This window comes from Bubalus bubalis, chromosome 4, assembly GCF_019923935.1.
Source record: "Bubalus bubalis isolate 160015118507 breed Murrah chromosome 4, NDDB_SH_1, whole genome shotgun sequence".
In the NCBI taxonomy this organism is placed as follows: domain Eukaryota; kingdom Metazoa; phylum Chordata; class Mammalia; order Artiodactyla; family Bovidae; genus Bubalus; species Bubalus bubalis.
The window spans coordinates 131,978,912-132,003,896 of NC_059160.1; the positions used below are offsets into that span (position 1 = coordinate 131,978,912).

Below are 24,985 nucleotides of genomic sequence, written 5' to 3' on the forward strand. Positions count from 1 at the left end.
ACAGAAAATGACCATCTTTCATGATACAAGTATTAATAGGAAGCCAAATCCTGAACTTGCTGGCTGTTCTTCTCAGCTAGCGAGAGTTTGACTTGCTCACAATTATTTTTCAGGACACACTACACGTATGCTTTGGTCATTTCTCATCCTGTGTCCCATGCTTGGCTGTGTTTTAGAATTTTTAGAAATTTTAGAATATGAATTACTGAGCTTCCATAAAACGGTGCTCTTTAAAAAAAATTTTTGCCTTGGAAATTTTTTTTAATTTTCTGTTAAAATCAATCTCCATTCTTAGAGATATTATAACACTGGTTTCTTAATTCACTAGGGATTACATCAGGATTGTTTGTTTCAGTGTAGTTTTTATCTTCTGTTTCAAGAGATTAAGATTTTGTCTGCCTGTGGAAGAGGGGTTAATAAAATCATGATGATCTCACCATCTTTTACTAGGATGGAGTCACGGGGAGGGTTCTAGTGAGACCAGTGGGTTTCCTTTTGATGAGAATCACCTCTCAGATTTTCCACCAAGTTATCACAATTCCAGAAAAGAGTAAAAGGGAACTTACCCATATTAGGGACTTATTCAAAACTGATGGTAAGCAATCAGATCCAAAATCTGAAGCAAAATGATTCCAAGAGACATCCAAAATTTTACCTAACAGAAAAGGACATTCACATCGTGGGCCACAGGGTCAAGTCTAAAACTTGAGTGTTGTGCCCTGGGGAGAAAAGTTAAACATATCAGATTGGGAATCATGGAGTGAAAACTCCTGTAAACACTCTTATCTTTTGAGCTTTTAAGCATAAAAACATTTCCTCTACTAGGATTAAGCAAAGGAACCTGAATGGTGGAATGGGCATATCCCCTTAACTTTTTGAGGAGTTTAGGGAGTTCTTACTTTATTACCACCTTCCAGGTTAGGAGTGAGCAAATGTATAACTTGCAAGAAATGAAATATAATTTCTCCTCCAATTACCTGCTGTCAGTTGTTTAGGTTAGAACATTTTTCTCTTCTGTGCAGCCAGTATTTCTACATGGAAAATATAGAGATTACAGTAAAATAAATGATACTCCAGCTATTAGCTCTAACATTTCTGACAGGAGACAATACAGAATGCACAGGAAAATAAAGGATAGGCTAAATATTTGCTGTAATGATGGTGTGTACATGGTTGAGGGAAAACCTTACAAATGTAGCAAACACTTCAGCATGAACTTGAGTTTTGTCTCATCTACTTAATAGCTTATTTCCTTTTTTGTCATTTCCCCTTGGGCTGACCTGTCATTTGTGTTAGATTGATTGTGTGACCATCATATAACTCACACAGATGTATCAATAACATGCAAGGTTTCAGATTTTAGGGCCAAAGGAGTTGTAACCAAGAATATGTTGTATAAAATCTGTGTTTTGTCTTCATTACTGTTTATTGGGCACTTGATCCCTAATCTCTCTGTGTTTTTATTCTCCTACTAGTAAAATGTGGGAGCTGGACTCTACAAATCTGAAGGTTTCTTTCAGCTCTAGATTGGTGGTTATAATTACCACCCTTTGAACAAGCAGTAGTGTTTCTGTTTATTAATTTGCACACTTTTATAAGATATGAAGCCATTTCTAAGATGAATCAGTAATTGATAATAATACACTGCTGTGTCTCCATTTCATTTTTCTCTTCCATTCTATATTTTTAAGATGTTTCTGTTCATATCAATGAAATTAAACAGCAGAATGACCACTGTGTTGACCAGATAACAGTACTTAATTTGTTATCACATCTCAGTAAATAACTAATATTGGATAATTTCCAGTGTTGCTTATATTATCATTATCTGAGAACAGATTATTCATCTGTTCATTAACTCACATTTGCAAACTAACTGTTGATGTTCCAAACCTTTACAGTATTATACTGGTTATTCATAAGAGTGTACAATCATCTTTAATAATTATTTTATACTTTTTATATGAAAAAAACAATATCTTGCTGCACAACCATGTTTTTTTGAAAACCCCAAATTAAGTAAATATTAGCTTTTCTGATGTTAACTTATCCACAGTTCTTTGATTTGATGGACAGCATTTTGAAAATGAACTGGCATAAAAAGGTAGAAAGTAAGGAATATTTTTATTGATTGTCTTTAAGAATAATTTTACTCAAGTAAATGGGTTTAATGAATACTTTTATTGCAGAATGTTAAAAGTCATTTTTCCTGATATCCTCCAAGAGAATATATGCCGTTGACTAGGTGACTTTAATTTTTTTCACCAGTGGAGTTTAATTGCATCAAGAGTGACTGGAATAAGCACTGGAGGTTTTAGCCCCTTGTGTTGTGAGTTCTTAGAGGGTGTGTTCTGATTAATCCTTTCTGAGGCTGATCTCATGCCTGCTGTCTGAGTTGGCCCTCATCCAGTCCTGGTTAATTGTCCAAGTACATGCTTATTGGAAGCAGGCAGGAGAATAAAGACGAAGGCCTTTCTCTTAATTTCTTTGTTTATTTCCACGCTCTGTAAAGTGCTTTATTAATGTATGATAATAATGGACTCTTTGAGTGGGTTTACTATAACCTAGAAATGGGGAAAACATTGAAAAGAGTCCCAGTTTTTACCAAAAGTCGATCTTTCTTGTGTTTTCACGAGCAGCAGTTTTGTTTTGTTTTGTTTTGTTCAGATTTAGAAGAATTGCATTTTGAAAGAACTGAAAAGTTTGTTTATTTATCTGGCAGCATATTAGATCTGACCAATTTGTCTTAGTCTGAGCTAAGTATAAATAAACTATTATTTCCACATGATAAGGTGTAAGGGGAGTTTATGCTGATATTTTTATGTTGACTGTGTTTGGTGACATTTGCATTCTGGCATGAGGAGGAGAAAAGAGACTTTTTTTTATAGAGTTTTCTAGTTACACATATTTTTCAAGTTCATCAAAGAAATGCAAATGCTGAAAATCCTAATGCTATTGTAGTTTGTTTTAGGACATTTGTTAATACTGCTATTGCTTTGAACAAATATATATTAAATATGTACCCAGATGGAACCTCATCTTTCTAGAAGAACATCTAAAGTTACATATATATAAGTTTTGAGGTTTTTCCTCTTTCCTCTGTACTCTATTTTTTCTATTAGAATTGAAGAAATAAACTAGAATAAGATGAAGTAGAGGAAAGCGATCACAGGGGGAAAGAAGTGCGAGGGAGTAGAAAACAGTGATTTTACCTGTATGTCACAGGGGAAAGAAAGGCAGGACACATTTTTCAGAGCTAGGGGTCTCACAATGAACAGACATCTCAAGAAATGCTTTCAGTGTAACTTTCCAGTTATTCCATAAATAATGAACAGAGACTGGAAATCGGTTGTGTGGACTCCGTGTACATTTTGGTGCACTTAGCTATTTGTCTTAGGCTCTTTTGTCTACTGGCAGGGATCCTTGGTCAGATTACTTAGCTGATCCACCTCTCAGAGGCTTTCTCTCTCCATTGCTGCATTGATGAAAGGCATGCTCCCATTTTTCTTTCTCAGCATCCATCACTTCAGAGTGTAGTCACTGTTGTTTGTAAACCAAGTAAATGAATTCATCAACTACGTAAGTATTTCCTCTCGCATTGCACTAATAGTTATTGCAATAAAAGTAAGACAAAGAGGCCTGAATTTTACCTAAATAATTTGGTTTAAAAATATGAAAATGATTAGGCCTGTTGGAAGGAATACCTCAATTACGTGATAGGAACCTCTTTATATAGTAGATGGCTGTTTGCAGTGCGTAGTGTGCAGAACAACAGCAGCAGCTTGTACGATATGCCTCACTTCTTCCCCTGTGGGATCTATTTCCTTCTGCTACACAGCATTTTAGAAGTTCTATGTTCAGTGCTCTAGTCGACTAAAAGAGGGGCAACTAGGGCGCATATAACAAATTGCTGCCTTGACTCCTTGCCTGATGCACTCACTTCAAAATTAAAAGGTCCAGACCCAAATTCCATATTCCCATAGCCCCAAACCTGCTCCTTCTGTCTTTTGACACCTCTTTTTTTTCCCATTTGCTCAGGTCTAAAACTTTGGGGTTATCCTACTTTCTCCTTTTTCTTCTATTGTTGTTGGTTCTTTCTTTTTAAAAAAATCCAGCCAATTCTACCAGCCCCACACCTATTTCTCAGTCCAGTTCACCCTCAGCTCTCATTTGAATCATTTTAATCATCTTCTCCCTGTATTCTTTGCTTCCATCTTTGAATACACAGGTTTTTCCATATTCTCAAAGTGGCAGCCAGCACAATTCTTACACTTACATCCATTACATTCTCAACACTCTTAATCAAAACTCTCCATCAGCCTCCTCTCTCATCCAGAGTAAAATCTAAAATCTTTGCTGGCCCCTGAGCACCAGGTGATGTGCCCCCTGATGCTTCTCCAATGCCACCTCTCACAACTATCCTCTCCCCTCCCTGCCTGGCCCACAATGGCTTCATCTCTGTGTTCCTACAAGGTACACAGGCTCTCTGGGCGGTCACCTAATATACTGTTCCTACAGTTGTTGTCATGCCTTGCTGTCTCTTCCCTTGGACCTCTGTCCACTATCAGGCTCTTGGAGAGGCTCCCTTGGGCAACCCCTAAATAAGTAGCTCTTCTCTACAAACAGGTCATTTCCTTTCTCATGACTTTTATTTATTTTCCTTCATGGTGCTTATTAATACCACAAATAGATATATAAAATAAATATATATTTTATTGGCCAGGTCCCCCTCCTGTTGCAGAATAGAAGCCTCTTGATGGCAAACCCTGTTTGTCAACTCCTGTTCCTAGAACATAGAACGGTGCCTGGCACACAGCAGACACTCCATAAATAATTGTTAAATGAATGAGTAATGCAAGGCAGAAATCTTACTCTGTACAATGTCAAATGTTTCTCAATGCTGTACCTCCTTGGGGACAAGAGTAGCTCTGTAAAATACCAAAGAACAGGAACCTCCATGGAGGTCCAGTGGATAGAAATTCACACTTCCACCATAGGGGACATGAGTTCAATCCCTGATTGGAGCACTAAGATCCCACATGCCATGCGGCATGGCCAAAAATAAATAAATACATTTAAAATTTTTAATAAAAATAAAAAACTACCAAAGAGCAAAGACTACTTTGTAAATCCTAACTGGCAAATATCAGTAGGAAGAGGGGGATTGTTACAGGCTTAGAAGTTGTTGAAGGCTTCACAGCCCAGATAAGACCAGGGCTCAGGCCAGGGTAATAGGGTAGATGCAAGAGTTAGATGCAAGTCAGTGGAGACATTGTCGATCATCTGCAAATGCCAGGGAGACAGCAGGAGATTCGTTACTAGATTCTGAGGAATAGAAACCACAGATGCTTATGTCTATATCCTGGAGGTATTTTTCAGTGGAGCCTCATTTGAAGCTATGGGAGTAGATGAGTATATAAAAATGAGAGTGTAGCTAAAGAAGGCAGAAACTGGACCTCAGAAAGTGGCTGTGTTTAACAGACAGGGTGAGGAGTTAAATCATGAAAGGCAAAACAAAAGAGAAGGCCAGATATGTTGAAAAGAAGCCAAATAATGAGGTGCCAAAGGAAGAAAAGACATTAAAAGACAAAACCATTTCAAATATTGAAGAAAAGCCTAGTAGAAGCAGAACTCTTGGAAGGCCATTGGACTTAAAGATTAAAAGGTCATGGGTAGACTTTGTGTGCCATTTAAATGATGGGAAGGGATGCAGGCTAGATGAGATGGGCTTCAAAGTGAGCATACAGGACATCTGGGTGGCTGGTACTGATAACAGGCTCAGGAATTTAGGCAGGAAAAGGACCGAGATATAAACATGATCAGGAAGTGAGAGAACTATTCTTAGGAGGTGCAGGAGAGAAATCCACCTTTCTTTGCCTGTTCCCAGGTCAGAGGAACCTCCTCACAGAATCCCTCAGCCCTTGGGACTTCCCTGGTGGTCCAGTGGTTAAGATACTGTACTCCCAATGCAGGGGACCCAGCTTCAATCCCTGATCAGGGAACTAAGATCCCACATGCCATATGACCCCCAAAAAGAAAAAGAATATCTTAGTCCATCATCTTAGATAACCCACCAGTTCTATTGTTATCTGGCCATACTGTAGAAGATGCTCCACCACCTTTGTCCCTTATAGTGACACAGGCCCCCTTGTAGATATCTGGAGAAACAGTCCGATTGGACTTACATTGACTTTTTGCCTTTTCTGCTTGACCATCTTTCCTAACAATGCATATCCTATTGTATTCAGGTGAAAATACTGCTCAGCATGACACTGTCCTAGAGAGAAAATAAGAGCTCTATAAAGTACAGAATAGCATTCATTGCCTGGCAGCTTCCAACAAACCCATGAATTATTAGCGACAGAGTCAAATGAGCACATGTCGAAGATGAAATCACATACAGGTGTCTGCAGCAAAGCACACACAACTCGTTACGCACACTAAGAGCTGCCACAAGAAAATTGCTTATTGCTCGTCTTCTGAAAATGGATTTTTATTTCTTGTTCACATCAGGTCTTTTATTTTTTTTTTCAACACTAGTGGTATGTGTAGGAATGTAAACATAATATATTAGAACACTGAGAAATTTTTAACTGGGCTGGAGATAGGTAGAGAAGTAGAGAGTGGAATAGATAGAAAGACAATTAAGGTCATTTTTTCAAGATTTCCAGGTAAAGAGCACCCGTCTCCTGTATTTTTCACTTCTCTTTCTAGTGGATGATCTCTAAAGAATAGCTAAGTAAATTTCTAATGGAGCAGCTGGCAGGTTCCTGTAGGACCAGCTCACTGCTCGCTCCTTCCTGGTTTCCAGTGAGAAAACCCTCAGGAGAGGGAGGACATATCGCTGTCATCTCTGCGTTCCTCACACCATTTAGCACAATGTCAGGCTCCCATTAGATCTTCAATGACTGTTTGCTGATTTCTCCATCTTACTTAATCACAGTAGGTTAGAGCCTGCAATTCCTTGGAGATGATCAAGTTCAATGCTTCTCAGCTTTAACATGCATACTAATCACCCAAGGATCTTTCTAACATGCAGCTCAGCTCCTGTGAGTCTGCGGTGAGGCCTGATTCTTCACTTCCCAACAGCTTCTAGGGATGCTTCTACCACACTTTGCATAGCAGGGATCCGTGGAGTGCATTTCCCACGGGGCCCACCCACTCCTGTGGCTGGGCTGAGGGGACCCAGAGCCACAAGACGATCGAAGTTCTTCTTCCTGAAATGTCAAAGGTGGTTGAAGAGAATTTGAACTATGACATTAAAAAAAAAAATTAGATAAAGATTTAATATGAAGCAGAATGCAAAATGCGATTAAGAAAATTTGTAAGGAAAAAAAAGTGTAAGCTCTTACAAAAATGTAAGACAAATGGAAGGGACTTTTTTTCACTTGAGAATTCTCTCTTCAGTTTACACTGCCAGCCAGCCTCCAGGGGATGCATTCTGACCAGATGCTCTTATGGGCACTTTAGTGGGAAAGTTTGAGAAGCACTAATATAATACCAATGGGAAATAGGCCCCCAAGGAGGTTCAAATAGCTAGTTTGTTTAATAATAATAAATTTTATTTATTTTTAACTGAAGTATAGCTGATTTACAATGTTGTGTTAATTCTCATTGTACAGCAAAGTCATTCAGTTATACATACTTGGTGGTGGTGGTTAAGCGGCTAAGTCACGTCTGACTGTTGCAACCCATGGACAGTAGCCTGCCAGCTTGCTCTGTCCATGGGATTCTCCAGGCAAGAATACTGGAGTGAGTTGCCATTTCCTTCTCCAAGGGATCTTCCCAACCCAGGGATCAAACACCAGTCTCCTGTACTGCAGGCAGATTCTTTACCAACTAAGCCACCAGGGAAGTGGATTTTTAACTGAAATATAGTTGATTTACACTGTTGTGTTAATTCTTACTGTATGGCAAAGTAATTCAGTTATACATATGTAAATATATGTGTGTGTGTATATATATGGTTTATATTCTTTTCAATTATGATTTATCACAGGATATTGAACATAGTTCCCTGGGCTATACAGTAACACCTTGTTGTTTGTCCATCCTACATAATATAATAATAACTAACTTTTATTGGACTCTTACTACGTATGAGCCATGCATTGTGTAGAAAACATATCGTATCACATTTAATATCAGGCTAGATTTCTCAAATCACTGTTGTTCCTATTTGTATCTGGGAAAACTGAGGCTTCAAGAAGCTGGATAGTTTGCCCCAGAACTTACCTCAAAGTTCCTGCTGCCAAGAATGGTGTTTCAGAGCCTCCTGAAGTATGTTGAGCTAGGGCTAGAACCGGATTGTTTCACTTCTGTCCAAGACGCCACAGAGAGGCTGGGATAAAGCAGACAGATGCACTTGGCATTGCTTAGTTTTTCTAAAGAGTGCCTTTGACAGTTATGGAATGGTGTCTAGTAAGAATCAGGATACTTATTCCTTCCTGTTTCTTTCATGATAACAGTAAGCAGATTAACTAGGTTTTCTGTTCAGTAACTGAGCTCTGGTTCTAGGCTCAGAGAAATCAGTACTTTCTCACTAATGTGTACTTTTCCTGCCAAGCAGCCTTCAGTGTTAAAGGAAAAGAGTGTCTATAATGAGCTTTTATAAATTGCATTACTAGGTGACAGTTAATTGGTTTCATTCCTTACACAAATGGGATTAAAAAGAGTAGTGCCCGGAGTGCTATAAAGAGTGACTGCTCTACTGTGCATTTCAACTCAGCATTCTGGAAGCTATCCAGATACATCATCTAGATTTTTCCATGCTTGGCATACTGCACCTTCCATGTCTGTGGTAACAAATATGCTCTGAACTCGTCCTGGGATTACAAATATGCACTGAGCTCATCCTGGCTTTTCCAGTAGTCATGTATGAATGTGAGAGCTGGACCATAAAGAAGGCTGAATGCAGAAGAATTGATGGCTTTTGAGCTGTGGTGTTGGAAAAGACTCTTGAGAGTCCCTTGGACTCTAAGGAAATCAAACCAGTCAATCCTAGAGGAAATCAATCCTGAATATTCATTAGAAGGATTGATGCTGAAGCTGAAACTCCAGTACTCTGGCCACCTGATGTGAAGAGCTGACTCATTAGAAAAGATCCTGATGCTGGGAAAGATTAAAGGCAGGAGAGAAGGGAATGACAGAGGATGAGATGGTTGGATGGCATCACCAACTCAATGAACACGAGTTTGAGCAAGCTTCAGGAAATGGTGAAGAACAGGGAAGCCTGGCATGCTGCAGTCCATGGGTCACAAAGAGTCAGACACGACTAAACGACTGAATAATAGCAACATCCTGGGATGAGGACAGATGCACCTGCTGCCCCCTGATCTACCTGATGACCAGGGGCGGGTGCAGTGGAAACTTCAGCCCCAGTGTCAGGTCTGATTTTCTTGTGTGTTATGGTTCTCTCATCCTATAAAAATAGACCAGATTTTCTTCCTCTTCCTTCTAATCCTTGATATTTCTGAAAGTGATAAACCCCAGGTCATTTCTATGAAGTGAGATTTTTGTAGAGGTCTGGGTTTGGATGAAGGCAAGTCACCTTGAAATTAGACAGTCTGACATTGCTGAGATCATCTGTAGCTCCCAGGGTAAGTGGAAACCATGATGTTTTGTTTCTCTCTCATTAAACTAATAACTATTAAGTATATGTTAAAAGAAAAATATGAATCTGAACCACATGATATCATCATTTTGAAACATTTCATACTGATGGCTGAGAATATGTAAAAATTTAACACAGCTCATTAAGCAAGAAATACAACAGGAACTGAAACACCACACGGCAAAGCAGTTTGGAACACTTCCACAGGGACTTCTGGTTAAAACTCCATGCTTGCACTTCAGGGGGCTTGGGTTCAATCCCTGGTCGGGGAATTAAGAGCCTACATGCCACATAGTATGGCAAATAAATAAGCTCTATATAATATTTAAAAAACAAAACAGATTTTAAAAAACCAAAACACTTCCATGCCTGTGAATTACATGCTAACCACCCTGTCCAACTTAATGGTGTCATCTGTTTATTAGCACCCATTAATAGTGTATAGACTTTATGAGAGTACAAAGCTGAGGGTCCTAGGACTCACTCTACATGTGAGTGGCATGGGTAGCCAGCTCTAACCTTTTTTTTTTTTTTAATTTGTTGGCTATATTAATTTGAAGTTGTGGTGAAAATGTGAAAAATTTTATTACATGAACAGGCAAATTTGGTTTTATAAATTATCATTTGGGTAATGCTTGCAAATGTGTACTCTAATTCATGTTGATGTATGGCAAAACCAATACAATATTGTAAAGTAATTAGCTCTAACTTTTAATTTGAGGTTTAATTGAGAGGCACAGGGAAGCTGCCCCATAGGAAAGTATGTCCTCTAATAAAGCTTAAAATCCACCCTATGTAAACTGTGATTCCTGCTAAATCAGACCCTGCTCTTCCCATTGTCTTCATAATACAAATATCCCTGAGAAAAAATAATACATTAAGTTCTTCAGATCACACCATGAAGGCATTTTCAGACTCTTCATTCATACTATAACAGGGTGGAAAGCTGTATTTTCCTAACGCACAGGGACATAAGGTCTTATTACCTTCTTTACAGGATGGGGTCAGTGAAGTATCCTTTCTACTTGAGCCATTTTGATATAATCTCTTATTACAGTGGGCTTCCCCAGGTGGCTTAGTCGTAAAGAATCCGCCTGCAAATGCAGAAGTCATAGGAAACAAGGTTTGATCCCTGGGTCGGGCAGATCACCTGGAGGAGGAAAGGACACACTCCAATATTCTCGCCTGGAAAATCCCATGGACAGAGGAGTTTGGTGGGCTACAGCCACAGACACAGCTGAGCACACACACGTGCATGTTATTGAAACACAAAGCCTAACACACGGCAGCAAATTCAGAAAACACTTTTTTTTAAAGCACATCCTGCTGGTGAACTTAGGTACATATTTGCTTTATCACTTATTAACTTGGATATAGTGGGGGAAATAGAATAAAGTACTTAAAGAATACAGGGTAACCATCTTCATCATCACACTCTTTTCAAAAACATGAGTCAGTTTCCCAAATCCTTTTTAAAAGACATACATTACATTTACCAGAGAGTGTGTTGTATCACCACATTAGGTAAGAGTCCTGGGAAACATTTTCCTTTTTTAACAGCTGGAGATGATACAAAGAGTTTTGAATTTCAAGAGGTGACCAAATTCTCTTCTCATCCTCACTGTGATCATTTCACTGTCAAATTTAAATATAGACAAAATTCTTAAAGATCAACTATTTTTCTTAGTATGAATTTTCTAGTCTTAGCCACTAAGATAAAATCTGAAAATGGTAAAGAACCCATTCAGGAGACTCAAGAGACATGGGTTTGATCCCTGGATCAGGAAGATCCCCTGGCGAAGGAAACAGCAACCCACTCCAGTATTCTTGCTTAGAAAACTCCATGGACAGAGGAACCTGGAAGACAACAGTCCATGGGGTCTCAAAGAGCAGAACATGGCTGAACGACTAAGCACCGTACATGGTTAACAAGTCAAATGATGCAAGGCAGCCTAAGGGTATAGACCACATTCCAAGCAGAGTGGACCTCTCACTGGGTGATGCAGAGAAGCAAGGCACCATCTCTCCCTATCAGAACTGGCTATTGGAGCTCTCAGTCACTACCTTCAAATGCCATCAAAGTGGCATTTTTCTGAATTTAACTCTGCTGTGGTAGACCAGGGTACAGCACCAGACAAACTGGTATCTTGCCATTCTAAGACTTGCCAAATTTGCCAACCAAGCCAATTTATTTTTTAAACTATGATGATTAGAGGATTTATAGTCTCCAAGAGCAGTAGGCATTATGCTAATGGGAGAAAGGCAACCTTCCCCTTCTCAGGGAACATTTATCTCTCCTGGTGATGACAGTTTTATGATTTTACTGTGAAAATCCATGGAAGGTGCTTTTACAAAATCAACTGTCTTTTGAGATATTTCCAAGGGCAATGGCACAGGAAAGGGAAACCATATTTTAAAGCAGAAGCTGAATAAAACTTGGGAGTGAAAAATGAGATGTCGTTACCATGAAGGGAAATTGACTTTTTTTCACTTGATTCTTCCCATTGCATCCTCACATATCATCCATTGCATTTCTTCATTCAGAATGGACCACACTGTGGGAACCGTTCTTCCTGTGGCAAAGACTTGTGCATTTGCTGTTTGACATTCTCTGGGAAAGTCTCAAAGTTCCAAGGCTTTGAGCTGCATTCTTCCTGCTTGGCATAGGTGGAGAGCCACTCCACCTCTTCTCACTGCTGGAAGTCTTATCCTCATTTCAATCAGAACTGCCTTTTGTTTTGAAGGGAGTTTGCTTTGCAGTCAGGTTTCTAAGGGAAACAAGCTGATGGTGATCCTGACCTCCACAGCATCTTTCTCATACATCATGTGGTTCACAGGGCATGTCCAAGTTCATCCTCAAATCCTGTGACTCAGCGTGAGTGAAATACAGTCCCTTCCTCCTAACTGGGGCTGACGAGGCAGCAGAAGATGGAGCTGTATCATTCTTCAAAATCTTCCCTTGCTTCTCACCTTGACCCTTTTCCTTTCTGTATCTGTTTACTCCCATATTTTTTTCCTCTTGATTTCTCTCTGGCTGTGATTTGTGCAAACTCTTTTCTTCCCTCTAAAATTTTTTGTCTTTATCATTTCCTTGTATTAATATACCTACTATTCATTTCTTCTCATTCTTCCCAGAGATTATTAACTCATTTCCATCTCCTATTCTTCCACTATCCTAAAGTCATCCTTTGCTCATTGCCTTCCCTTTTATATTATGTCCCTTCTAGACCTAAAGTAGGGGCTTCCCAGGTGGCACAATGGTAGAAAATCCACCTGCCAGTGCAGGAGACACTTAAGACACATGAGTTTGATCCCTGTATCGGGAAGATCCCCTGGAGTAGAAAATAGCAACCTTCTCCAGTGTTCTTGCCTCAGAAATCCCATGGACAGAATTGCCTGGAGGACTACAGTTCGTGAAGTTGAGTGAGCATACACACACACAGACTTAAAGGAAGTCATAATGATGAGAGTAATAAGTATAGCATGTAGAAGCTGCTATATTTCAGGACACACTGGACTACATCACGTTTGGCATCTCAGTTAATCCCTGCAAATGAGAGGGTGGTATCATGCTCTTTTAACTGATGAAAATCAATGAGGTTCATACAATGATTAGCTGACAGAGTTGCTAGTCCAGTGCCATTTATCTGCTGCTGCTAAGTTGCTTCAGTCGAGTCCGACTCTGTGTGACTCCATAGACGGCAGCCCACCAGGCTCCCCCATCCCTGGAATTCTCCAGGCAAGAACACTGGAGTGGGTTGCTATTTCCTTCTCCAAGCCATTTATCTGAGTCACACACAAAAAAGCCATGGCTTGTTTATGAGCTGTAACTCATAGGCTTCTGGTGAATTGGAACAAATATTTATGCCATTTCTGTCAGGGTATTCACTGACCTGTATCCAGTGATGCTGATAAATTCCTTTTACTGCAAACCTATCAATAATTATATATTAAGTATTTAAGAAATCATAAATTTTGGTATTATAGGTAGACACAGTAGAGGATCAGGAGGAGTAAGAGGAGAGGAAGGGACAACAGAAGCAGCTGGAAGAGAAAAAGATAAGAGCTGGCTTTGTCTATGCTTTTAAAACCTCCGCTCCAGCTAAGCTCTCCAGGAATCCAGAGCATGTTGGAATGTGAAATGAGGAATCAGAGCCTTAAATTGGGTGGACAAGGAATGAATGAGTTCATCTTGGTCTCACTCACCCCCTTCCCATAAAATTGAAGGCTATTTCTTCCTGCCAAGGAGAAAACTACAAATATATTTTGCAACTGTAAAGTTGGTTTAAGTGAAGTCACTCAGTTGTGTCCGACTCTTTGCGACCCAGTGGACTGTAGCCCACCATGCTCCTCTCAAGGGATTTTACAGGCAAGAGTACTGGAGTGGGTTGCCATTTCCTTCTCCAGAGGATCTTCCTGACCCAGGAATCGAACCCAGGTCTCCCGCATTGTAAGCAAGGCCCTTTACCATCTGAGCCAAAAGTTAGTTTACCTAAGTATAAAAATTCACACTCTTAGTTTTCAGTCCAAATGTACAGCATGCACATGTGATTCAAAATCATATTTAACTGACCTAACCAGTGTGGAAAGGGTACCTTTCTGGGCTCTCCTCCCCTCAGCTATAATATCACCCAGCAAAACACCAAATCCATCATAAAATCATGAAATATGTAAAAGAAAGAGAGGAAGGGGATTAGGAGCAGGATAAGCATTAATGGAAAAAACTCATGGGTTTGATTCTAGCCCCATTGGTCTTATCTCTTTATACATATATTTAGATCTTAGTTACATGTTTTGAATAATGGGAATACTAATGCCATGTAGCCTGTCATATGATTGTAAGAGCTAAATTAACTGGGGTACTTCAAAATGCTTTGTGAAATGAAAAACACTCTGCAAGGAAGGAAGTAATTAGCATTCCCAGGTGGCGCTGGTGGTAGAGAATCCACCTGCAATGCTGGAGACACGGATTCGATCCCTGAGTTGGGAAGATCCCCTGGAGTAGGAAATGGCCCCCTGTTCCGGTATTCTTGCCTAGAAAATCCCATGGACAGAGGAGCCTGGCGGACTACAGTCCATGAGGTCACAAAGAGTCAGACACGACTGAGAGTGCATGCACACACGCACATACACAACGCACACACTAACTTCAAAGTATCTGATTTCCCTTGCTGATTAATTCTAAATAACTTTCCTTCCACTGTTTCTTTCCAGCATCTTAACAGTGGGTACTTCAGTACTACATTTTTTAAAAAAACAGAATCTCTCCTGAACTTGTTTTGTGTTTTGAAAGCTTTTCATTTCTTGGGCCAAGATGTCAAGGAACCCAGCCTGCCCTGGACACCTTTGGCTCCACATAAAGCCCTTACCCACTGCTGTCTGCAGGTTCCAGATAGAGCTTCTGAGATGGAACAAGCCCTCAACTGCCGGCCTCCAATTCAGTGGCAGCTTTTGCCCAGCTTTGAGCTACCATCTCATGAAGAAACCTGAAAGAAAATCTCAGAACTCCTGCTCTTGCAGTGTCTTGCCTGTTTGCTTACCATTGTCTTGGCTTCATTCGCTTAAGAAAAACAAACAAACAAACAAACACTCGTGCCAGCTGTTGAGCAGAGCCCTGCAATTTGAAATGAAGTTATACCCCATGTGCACATCTGTGGGCCTCCAGAGACTGTAATTGTTGAGTTCATCAGGAACAGATGGGCATGCTTAGCAAGAAAATAGGATTGACTGCAGGAATTAAGCTGAGAGCAGTAAGTGCATGAGTGGGCCAGATGCAGTAGGCCTACAGAGTAAGGACGTACATACAGCATTGCAGGTCACATAACCTCGCGTGTGCTCACAGGCCATCGGGCCAGCCTCCCTCTGAGAAATGGGCCATTACTATGTTCCTATATGTCATAGAAAACAAATACATACCTGCACGCTATTTCTCCTTCTAAAAAATTAGACAAATTGTAACTTTCTTCTCATGGTTCAGAATACGTAGAGGATTTTTGGTTGGTTTGTCTGTTTTAATGTGAAGTATAGTTGATTTACGATTTTCTGTTAGTTTCAGGTGTACAGCATAGTGATTCAATATTTTTTTAGCTTATACTCCATTTGAAATTACTTTAAAATATTGGCTGGATTCCCTGTGCTATACAATATGTCCTTGTAGCTTATGTGTTTCCTACATAGTAGTTTGTACCTGTTAATCTCCAACCCCTATCTTGTCCTTCCCCATCCCTTCTCCCCACTCATAACCACTAATTTTTTCTCTGTATCTGTACATCTATATCTGTTTTGTATAGTAATATAGGCAGTTTGGGCTCAGAAACGTAAATGCTAAAAGAAAAGCTAGAAATATAAGGCCTCTAGAAATTTTAGATGTACTAATATCCATTTTCTTTCAAGATGTGAAGGTAATAGATCACAGAAGAACCAAAAAGAAGCATGCATTCAGTCATCCTCTGTAGGATGCTCCCTGATCAGTGAACATGTCAAGTGGCTGTGGCTGCACTTGCCTTTTGAAGGTGATGATAATGAAAATTCAAGTTCATTCACTTTCTTTGAGGTATTAGATGATTGCATCGAGCAAAGTACCAGGATTTGACCAATACATCCTGCAGGTTTGAGTTGTTAACACAATGAGAATACAAGAAAAGAAGCAAAAGTCTTAGTTGGGTGGAAGATCATGTGGCATTTTTAATCTTTAAAAATCAGTTCCTTTTTACTTGTTCGGAAAAGAAAAGTAGCTCAAACTCTCTAATACATCATTGTAAATAATTATTCTTCTGGCCTTTTTATTAGTGGGTTTTAGTTTATAGTTTTATGGCAAGAGTAACATTTATAGGTTGGCACAACCTTAAAAAAAATCACCTTGTTTAAAATTGTCCTACCATTTAAATATCATCATTTTGGCAATGAACACCTTCTAAACTTATCATTCTCAATTGTGGGCATTAAGCCCATAAATAGGAATGCTAGAGGGGGAGAAAAGGGAGTTACTTCCAGGAGAAGAGAAGCCTTGGAGACGTGAATGGAAAATGTTGCCTCTGTTTAGCATGAATGAGCCTAGGATTTAAATAACATTCTTCAGGCCAGATAAATAGTTTTTCTTTGGCTTAGTAATCATGCATTGCATTCAAATATTTAAGTGAAACATTTTCTGGCTTTCCTCACTTCGTCTTTGATCTTTACGTGCCCTGTTGTATTTTAACTCATCAGCTTCACCAAATAAAAAATCTAATTTATTTCTTTTAGTGCATATCACAGAGGCAGATTTGCTGTAAGGGATTGGAAATACACATAATTGAGGTGTTTTACTTTATACATACATGTTCCTCAATGTTGAGATACACCAGAATGATAAAGTAGTTGATGCTTAGTGGCTGCATCATGAGAGATTATGATGATCTCATTTATTCTTTTCTTTCCTCTAGTTTCAAGCTGTTCTACAATGGCTGTGCATAACTATGCATATGACTATAAATGACTATTTAAAAGTGAAGACTTTTAAAGAGAATTATTCCAAAATTTATTTGAATTCTTTGTCAGTAAACTTCCATGTTTTGCCATTGTAAGACAATGGTTATTTAGGGGATTAGGGGCTTTGTTTGGTTTTGTCTTATTTTTAAATGTTTATTGGAGTGTAGTTGATTTACAATGTTGTGTTAATTTCTTTGGGCTTCTCTGGTGACTTCAGTGGTAGAGAATCTGCCAACTAGGCAGGAGACCCAGGTTCGATCCCTGGATCAGGATGTGTACAGCAAAGTGAATCAGTTATACATACGCATATATATATATATATATATATATATATATGCTCTTTTCTAAGATTCTTTTTCCATATAGGCCATTACAGAATACTGAGTAGAGTCCTCTGTGCTATATAGGCGGTCCTGATTAGTTACCTGTTTTATATATAGTAATGTGAAAGTGAAACTCTCTCAGTCATGTCTGACTCTTTGCAACCCCATGGACTATATAGTCCATGGAATTCTCCAGGCCAAAATACTAGAGTAGGTAGCCATTCACTTCTCCAGGGGACCTTCCCAACCAAGGGATCAAACCTAGGTTTCCTGAATTTGCAGGTGGATTCTTCACCAGCAGAGCCACCAGGGAAGCTATATAGTAATATGTATATGTCAATCTCAGTCTCCCAATTTACCCCTCCTTCCCATCATTACCCCCTGGCAACCATAAGTTTGTTTTCTACATCTTTAACTGTGTTTCTGTTTCTGTAGATAAGTTCATTTGTACCCTTTTTTATATTCCAGGTATAAATGATACTGTATGATATTCATCTTTCTCAAGACATTGGTTTCTTTTAATGCATATCTCAATAGTCCCAATGTCCAGTTGCAATCAGGCTGTTCTGAAATATTCACTCCATGGGAGTTCGATAAAGACAGCCTTCCAGAAAGCTCTCATGCATGCATACATCTGTGACAAGTCATAGCTGAAAATCAGATAAGCAGAAAGGAATTGCAAGTCTATTTTGTGTCTCTCCCCTTGTGCAACCTTCAGCAAGGTAAATCAGTACAGCCCTCATCACCCAATAAAATGCTAAGCTGTTTTATGGGCAGGATTAATCTGCATCAGAGAAGATGGGAATTCTTGTTGGCCATTCAAATGAAGGGAGACAAATAAGAATTTGCCCTAGAATCATGCTATGGATAAGAAGACAACCTCTTGCTGCCTTAATTACATGTTGTGTGAACTATTTTCACTTTATACAGGTGATCTTTTCAAGGTCTAATGATATATCAAACCTAGAGGAATAAAGAAGTCTCTTATTTGTCACCTGAAAAGTACCTAGTGATAATCCTTGCTGTGTCTATAGGGCTGATTAATCAAGTGTGATAAGACTATCATCCCTTCTGTTTCCTAAAACTCAAAATGGATCAGGATGAAAGATTCAGGGCAAACCACTCATTTTCTTCATAACCTTTAACTTCACATAGACTCTCTGTAAGCCTTTTAGATGATTGTCTAAAGTACTTGCATTTCCAAGAAATTGATTCCAAAAAGAATTAACCAGGTCCTCTATAAAACCCAGCACAGATGACTGCTCATGTTGATGCAGTGGACAGGCAGTTATTGAAAAGGCTTATTTATAATACTGTCTTCCCATCAGTAGTATCTTGACAAGCTCCCAGTTAAGCATTGCATGTTAGTCTTTACAAAAGGAGGAGATAAGGCAGTCTGTACTAGGGGTCTGTGACTCTAAAGTCCGTTTCTTTTCTCCAAATGTGTTAGAAAGATCTAAGCTTTCAGCTCTGAAACCAGTGTGTCTCCCACCCTACTTTGTCTTGCCCACTGTCCCTATGCTGGCCCTTACCTGGAGTACATCATCTGCCCACTTGTTCTTTTTCCTTTTTGCTTCAGCAAAGCTGATTTACCACATGAGAACATAAAGAAGCCACTCACTTCTCCACCTAGGTGGTAGACAGGCTCAAGAAAGGCCAAGGTCGCCTCAAGGAGGAGCAGGTGTTTGTGGCCATTCGATCTTGGGACTCGGGAAGGCTCCTCCTCTGCTTGAGGTGCAGTGGACTCTCAGGAGGCCCACATGTGGAATGTGGCCACTGTTAGTTCTTATGTGGCTGCATTGTTTGTGCTTATCAGGCTGGACCAAGCCCCAGGCTGAGGGGACTCAAGCTGATCTGTGTGCTGCCGCTGCCAGAATGTAGTGTCTGTTCTTCCAAATATCTTCTGCAGTCCCTGGGGCTGGGTTGAAATGCCAGCTGTGAGGTAATCCTCACCAAAAAGGGATCTGGGCTGCTTTGGATTCCCAAGCTATGAAAGGGATGCTGTGCTTTGCTGCTGAAGCTCTGATGAAAAGCCTACAGACCCTTGGAGGCCAAGTCACAGCCTGTAGCTTCACCGTGGCCCTGGGGACTGTTCTGCTGATCTTCCAGAGGAAAGCAAGGCTGGCCCACGGAAACCTTGACTTCCTCCTGTGAGATCAAAGGAAAGGCCCTGTCAGGGAAACACATCCCAGGAGCTTCAAGGGGAACATGCCTGGAGGACTAGGAAGGGGGAGGATTTCCAAATCATGTGCTTAGGATCTCAGAATGTAAGCCCATGTCACTTACTTCAAATGTCATTTTCTTGAAATTGATTGGAAGTTTTGTTTCTCAGTAGCATAGCGTGTTAAATTTCAGAGCACTTGCAGTTATCTTTAGTGTGTCCTTGGCCAAATTCAGAGACACCTTGATCACTTGCTAGAAAGAGCTGACAAAGGGAGCTGGACCAGAGTTGTGATTAAACACTGCCACTTGCTTATCAACCCTTTAAGGCTAAGGCACACAGTGTCCTCGTGTAACCTTTCACACCTTGTAATATGGCCCTGGTACCATTTCTAAAAATGGCCATCTGTGACCATCAAGTTCACTGTGTGTGTACCTGTGTGTGGTTCTAACTTGAGCCATGGTTTCCAAGGATACTCTTAGAATCACTCCAAGTTTTGCTTCTGAGAGCATACAGCAACCTTGATATCTTGCATATTCAGGGCATAAGCATACTCAATATATATGTGTGATTTTTCAGAAAGTTTCCTCTTTTTTTGAAGCAAGACACACTTTATGGATTTGCACTCATTTGTGATTGGACTTAGTTGGTAAAAGCCATCCTGATTCACAGTCTGGGTAGCATTTCAGGATATCACTGAGAATGCTCTGCCTGTGAACTGTGAGCAGACTGTGGCTACAATGAGGCTCTGCCTTTTGTGTTTCCCAGGTAGTCTGTGATTAGATTTATTTTAGCACTTATGATGTGGCAGCTCAATTGGCACTGGATAGCATGCTGACCACAGGACCTATTGTCTCCCATTCAGGCCATCCAAGACCGCTGTGAAAATCATCTTCTTTGCCAGCCACTTTGATCTTGTCACTCTGGCACTGAAAGCTTCTCACTGTTTCCTGAAGCCCTTCACATTAGCCTCAGCCTCCTCGCTCTGGCTGCTGAAGCTTGGCCCTCCCTGAACCACAGATTTTCCCCTGATCTCCTGTCACCTCCTTTGCTGCAGCCAAACAAAGCTATTCTCAGATTCTTTTGACACAATCTGACATTTCTGATACCTTGTTTTCACTAGCACATCTTACCAAAATAGAACAAGGATACATAAACCAAAGTCTATAAGGCATGTGTTAGTTCCATTGGCTTCCTAACCTTTAGAAGTTAGGGAAGGATACATAGGAGTGAGACCTGCATGTTGATTCATGCTTTGCATATTTTACATGGTTATCAGGCATGCAATGTCAGAGTCACTCTAGGAGAAATTTCAGGAGGAAGAAGGAACCCTTCTGTATTATTGTAATCACAGTTTAAGGATGTTTTAAAGCCAATTAAATCCCATGGACAGAGGAGCCCAGTAGGTGCAGTCCATGGGGTCACTAAGAGTCGGACATGACTGAGCAACTTCACTTTCACTTTTCACTTTCATGCATTGGAGAAGGCAATGGCAACCCACTCCAGTGTTCTTGTCTGGAGAATCCCAGGGACGGGGAAGCCTGGCGGGCTGCCGTCTATGGGGTCACACAGAGTCGGACACGACTGAACTGACTTAGCATAGCAAAGCCAACTAAAGACATGATAAAAGAAACAAAACTTATAGCAGCAGAAAGTGTCACAAATGAGGAGACAACCAAAAGGAATAGAAGATAAAGCAATTCAGTGACCAATGAATAAATTTTGCAAGTGATCAGCATGAAACAAAGTATAAAATACAGATCACTTTTTAATCCACATCCATTTGTAAATTCATTCATTCATCTGTTTGACAAAATATATCAAGAGCCTGATATGTTTCAGGTGGAATCCAAAAAATAATATGGTCTCTGCCTTACAAAACTAATGATGCAAGTTACCATTATAGGAAAGAGGGACATATGAAATACAGTGGGGACAGAAGCTATAGTGGGTTCCCCATGTAAACCTTTGAGGTATACTTATTTTAAATGTTATTTTAAGTTTCATGTTTGTATTAGGAAATTTTATGAACAAGTTTTGATAATACTAATCTCTTTGCAGTTGTATCTATTTACTATCTTTCAGTCCATTTCTTAGACCTTTGAATATCAATTGTGTAGAGAGTACACCTAGGATTTGTTTATGAGTCTGAAACCATGGCTACCAACCCAGCAGCATGGATCCTGAAATCAACACCAGAAGTAAAGCTTGATTTCATTTCAGGCATGCATGAACTGGCTGATTGCCACCATCCTGGGGAAGGATTTCTGTCCCCTGGAATCTTTTGCTATAATCTAGTATCTAATAGAAGCCATCACTTCTTGTAGAAGAAAGATGATCTGGTCCTGCCATTATGATGACTCGCCAGCACTAGGATGGGAGATTGTATCCAGTGGTGTTGGTGATTGCTGAGCAACAGAGCCTGGGTCTCACTGAGGTATTCCCAGAACTGATGATGAAACTTGGGGCAATTCCCTTAATCATTTGTTTGAATTTCCCCTACCAAATGAGGAATATTCCCACAAACATATACATGTTTGCTTATAAGATGCATGTGATATGGCTTCCTAGAAACTATAGAGTCTATTGTTAAACATTTCATATGCAGCAAGTCCTTTGCTAGTGACCTTGGGGACTTAACACCTGTGCTGCTGTTACTTCATTTGTTTGGGATTTCTCAGTGCCTTCTCCCCCATGTGCTATAAGGCCGGGAAGTAGGAGATAAACTGTTTGCTGAAGCAGTTGAGAAAGATGAATATTTGCCAAATTTAGTTCATGGAGAAGTTCTTTTGGTCAAATAAGTGTTTGAAATGCTGGTTAGTTGAACTTAGAATTTTTTCTTCCTACCACCCCCGCCACCCATTGCTTTTTAAATGTAGGTTTTACTTCTCAGGACAATTAATATACTGATATGTATTGTGACTCTCTGAAGAAGAGAATATAGTAGGCATCCTTTGCTAAAACTCATTTTTAATTGAAGCATAGTTGATTTGCAATATCATGTTAGTTTCAGGTGTACAGCACAGTGGTTCATTTATACATACATACATACACTTTGCCAGTATATTTTCCCTTGTAGCTTAACTTATTACAAAGTATTGAGCATAATTCTCCATGTTATAGTAGGTCCATGTTGCTTATCTGTTTATATATAGTGGTGGCTCAGTTGGTGAAGAATCTGCCTGCAATGCAGGAGACCTGAGTTTGATCCCTGGGTCGAGAAGATATTCTGGAAAAGGAAATGGCAACGTACTCCAGTACTCTTGCCTGGAGAATGCCGTGGACAGAGGAGCCTGGCAGGCTACAGTCAATGGGATGGCAAAGAGTCAGATATGACTCTGTGACTGACTTTCACTTTTCACTTTTCATGTATCTGTTAATCCCAAACTTCTAATTAATGCCTCCCTCTCTTTCTCCCTTGATAAACAAAAGTTTGTTTTCTATGTCTGTGGGTCTATTTCTGTTTTGTCAGTAATTTCATTTGTATCACTTTTTAGATTCCATGTCTATCTGTCTTATGAAATTTATTATCTCTGTCTTATGATATTTGTCTTTCTCTATCTGATTTACCTCACTTAGTATGATAATCTCTAGGCCCATCCATGGAGCTGCAAATGGCATTATATCATACTTTTTTATGGCAGAGTAGTAATTTTGCAATTTGTATGGAAAAACAAAAGATGCTTAATAGCCAAGGAAATCTTGAGAAAGAAAAACTGAGCCAGAGATTCAGGCTCCCTGGCTTCAAACTATACTACAAATCTATAGTAGTCAAAACAGTATGGCACTGGCACAAAAATAGATAAATAGATCAGTGGAACAGGATTAAAAAACTAGAAATAAACTCACACACCCATGGCCAATTCATCTATGACAAAGGAGACAAGAATATACAATGGAGAAAAGACATTCTCTTCAATAAGTGGTGCTGAGAAAGCGAAATCCATTTTCTAAAGAAAATTGCATGGAACTAGCTTTCTGCAGAACTCTTTAGGAAGTGGTGCAGTCATGGCCCCATGTCTTTTCTTCTAACGCATTCTATACTGTGCCCTCTTTCCACTGTGAAGTAAAGGTAGCTGTCACACATCGAGTTGCAGATGGCCTTCCCAGTGACAAATCCTTTCCTTTTATTCACACTCAACTTCATAACAATCCTGTGAAAGATATTAACTTGCCTTAGGAAAAACCTGATGAAACAATCTCAAAAGGCCAATTTGAGATTTTTTTTTTTTTTGTATTTAAATGAAAAATTGTAGTCATTTTTGGTACTCATGGTCTAGGAATCTAAGGGTAAATATCAAAGTGAGAATGAAGTTCAATATGTGGTTTCTCTCTCACTCACTGTGCTCTCTTTCTAAATCGCTTTCTTTCATTCTCTCTTTCTGATTCTCTTTCTTCATACTCTTTCATTCTCTCTCTCTTTCTCATTATCACAAAATGCATATGGATTATCTAAGTCTTGCTCATGGGATTTAAGAAAGGCAGTATAGAGCTTATCTGATGTATTTCTCAGCAGACCCAGCCATCTCTGCTTTGCATTGTTGCCTGCTTGTCCTCTTAGTCACTCATGAAAGAAATATCCTGAGTCACATCAAATCCACCTGGGCCTGGAGACAAATATACTGTGCATTTCAGAGGCACCCAAAGCTTCCTTTCCCTCCCACAGCCCTACCCGGGAGAGAATGCACCTGTTTTCCTTTTGCCTGTGGTAACTGCCACGTGTACCCACTGGCACCTTCAGCATTACAGATGTCAGTGAAATTGCCTGTAATGCTGATTCTGTCGTCCCACACTGATGAGTGACTGAGCTTGGAAAAAAGATAGTCTATGGAAGGCAGCACACAGAAGTGCTGTAAATGAGGCTTTGTGTTTCAGCCCAGCAAGAGGTTTCTGAGGGGACTCAGTTGACCTCAGAGATAGGAACAGGACTTTGGCTCCTCTTGATTCTTTTCTGTTTATTATTAACTTATTTTATTGACATATAGCTGATTTAGAATGTTATGCTAGTTTCTGGTATACAGCAAAGTGATTCATATATATATATATATATCATTCATATTCTTTTCATTATGGTTTATCACAGGGTATTAAATATAGTTCCTTGTGCTATACAGTAGAACCTTGTTGTTTATCCATCCTATATGTATGTAATAGTTTAGATCTCCTAATCCCAAACTCCTAGTCCCTCCCTCTGCCACCCCATCCACCTTGGCAACCACAAATCTGTTCTCTATGTCTATGAGTCTGGTTCTGTTTTATCAATAAGTGCATTTGTGCCAAATTTTAGTTCCACATACAAGTGATATGATACGGTGTTTGTCTTTCGCTTTCTGACTTGCTTCATTTAGTAGGATCATCTCTAGGTCCATCCACATTGCTACAAATGGCATTACTTCATTCTTTTTATGGCTGAATAGTATT

General features: G+C 39.7%; 1 protein-coding gene and 1 long non-coding RNA gene across 4 annotated transcripts in view; one reads left to right on the top strand and one right to left on the bottom strand.

Moving 5' to 3' along the window:
* Positions 1-24,985, top strand: part of CHRM3 (cholinergic receptor muscarinic 3) — a 570,675-nt gene that overhangs the window by 439,790 nt on the left and 105,900 nt on the right. The window lies entirely within an intron of this gene.
* LOC123333410 lies at positions 7,087-10,897 on the bottom strand. The gene is made up of 3 exons (XR_006550732.2): positions 10,600-10,897; positions 8,236-8,341; positions 7,087-7,217 (listed from the first exon to the last, which is right to left on the bottom strand). It is a non-coding gene; the product is annotated as an uncharacterized LOC123333410 (long non-coding RNA).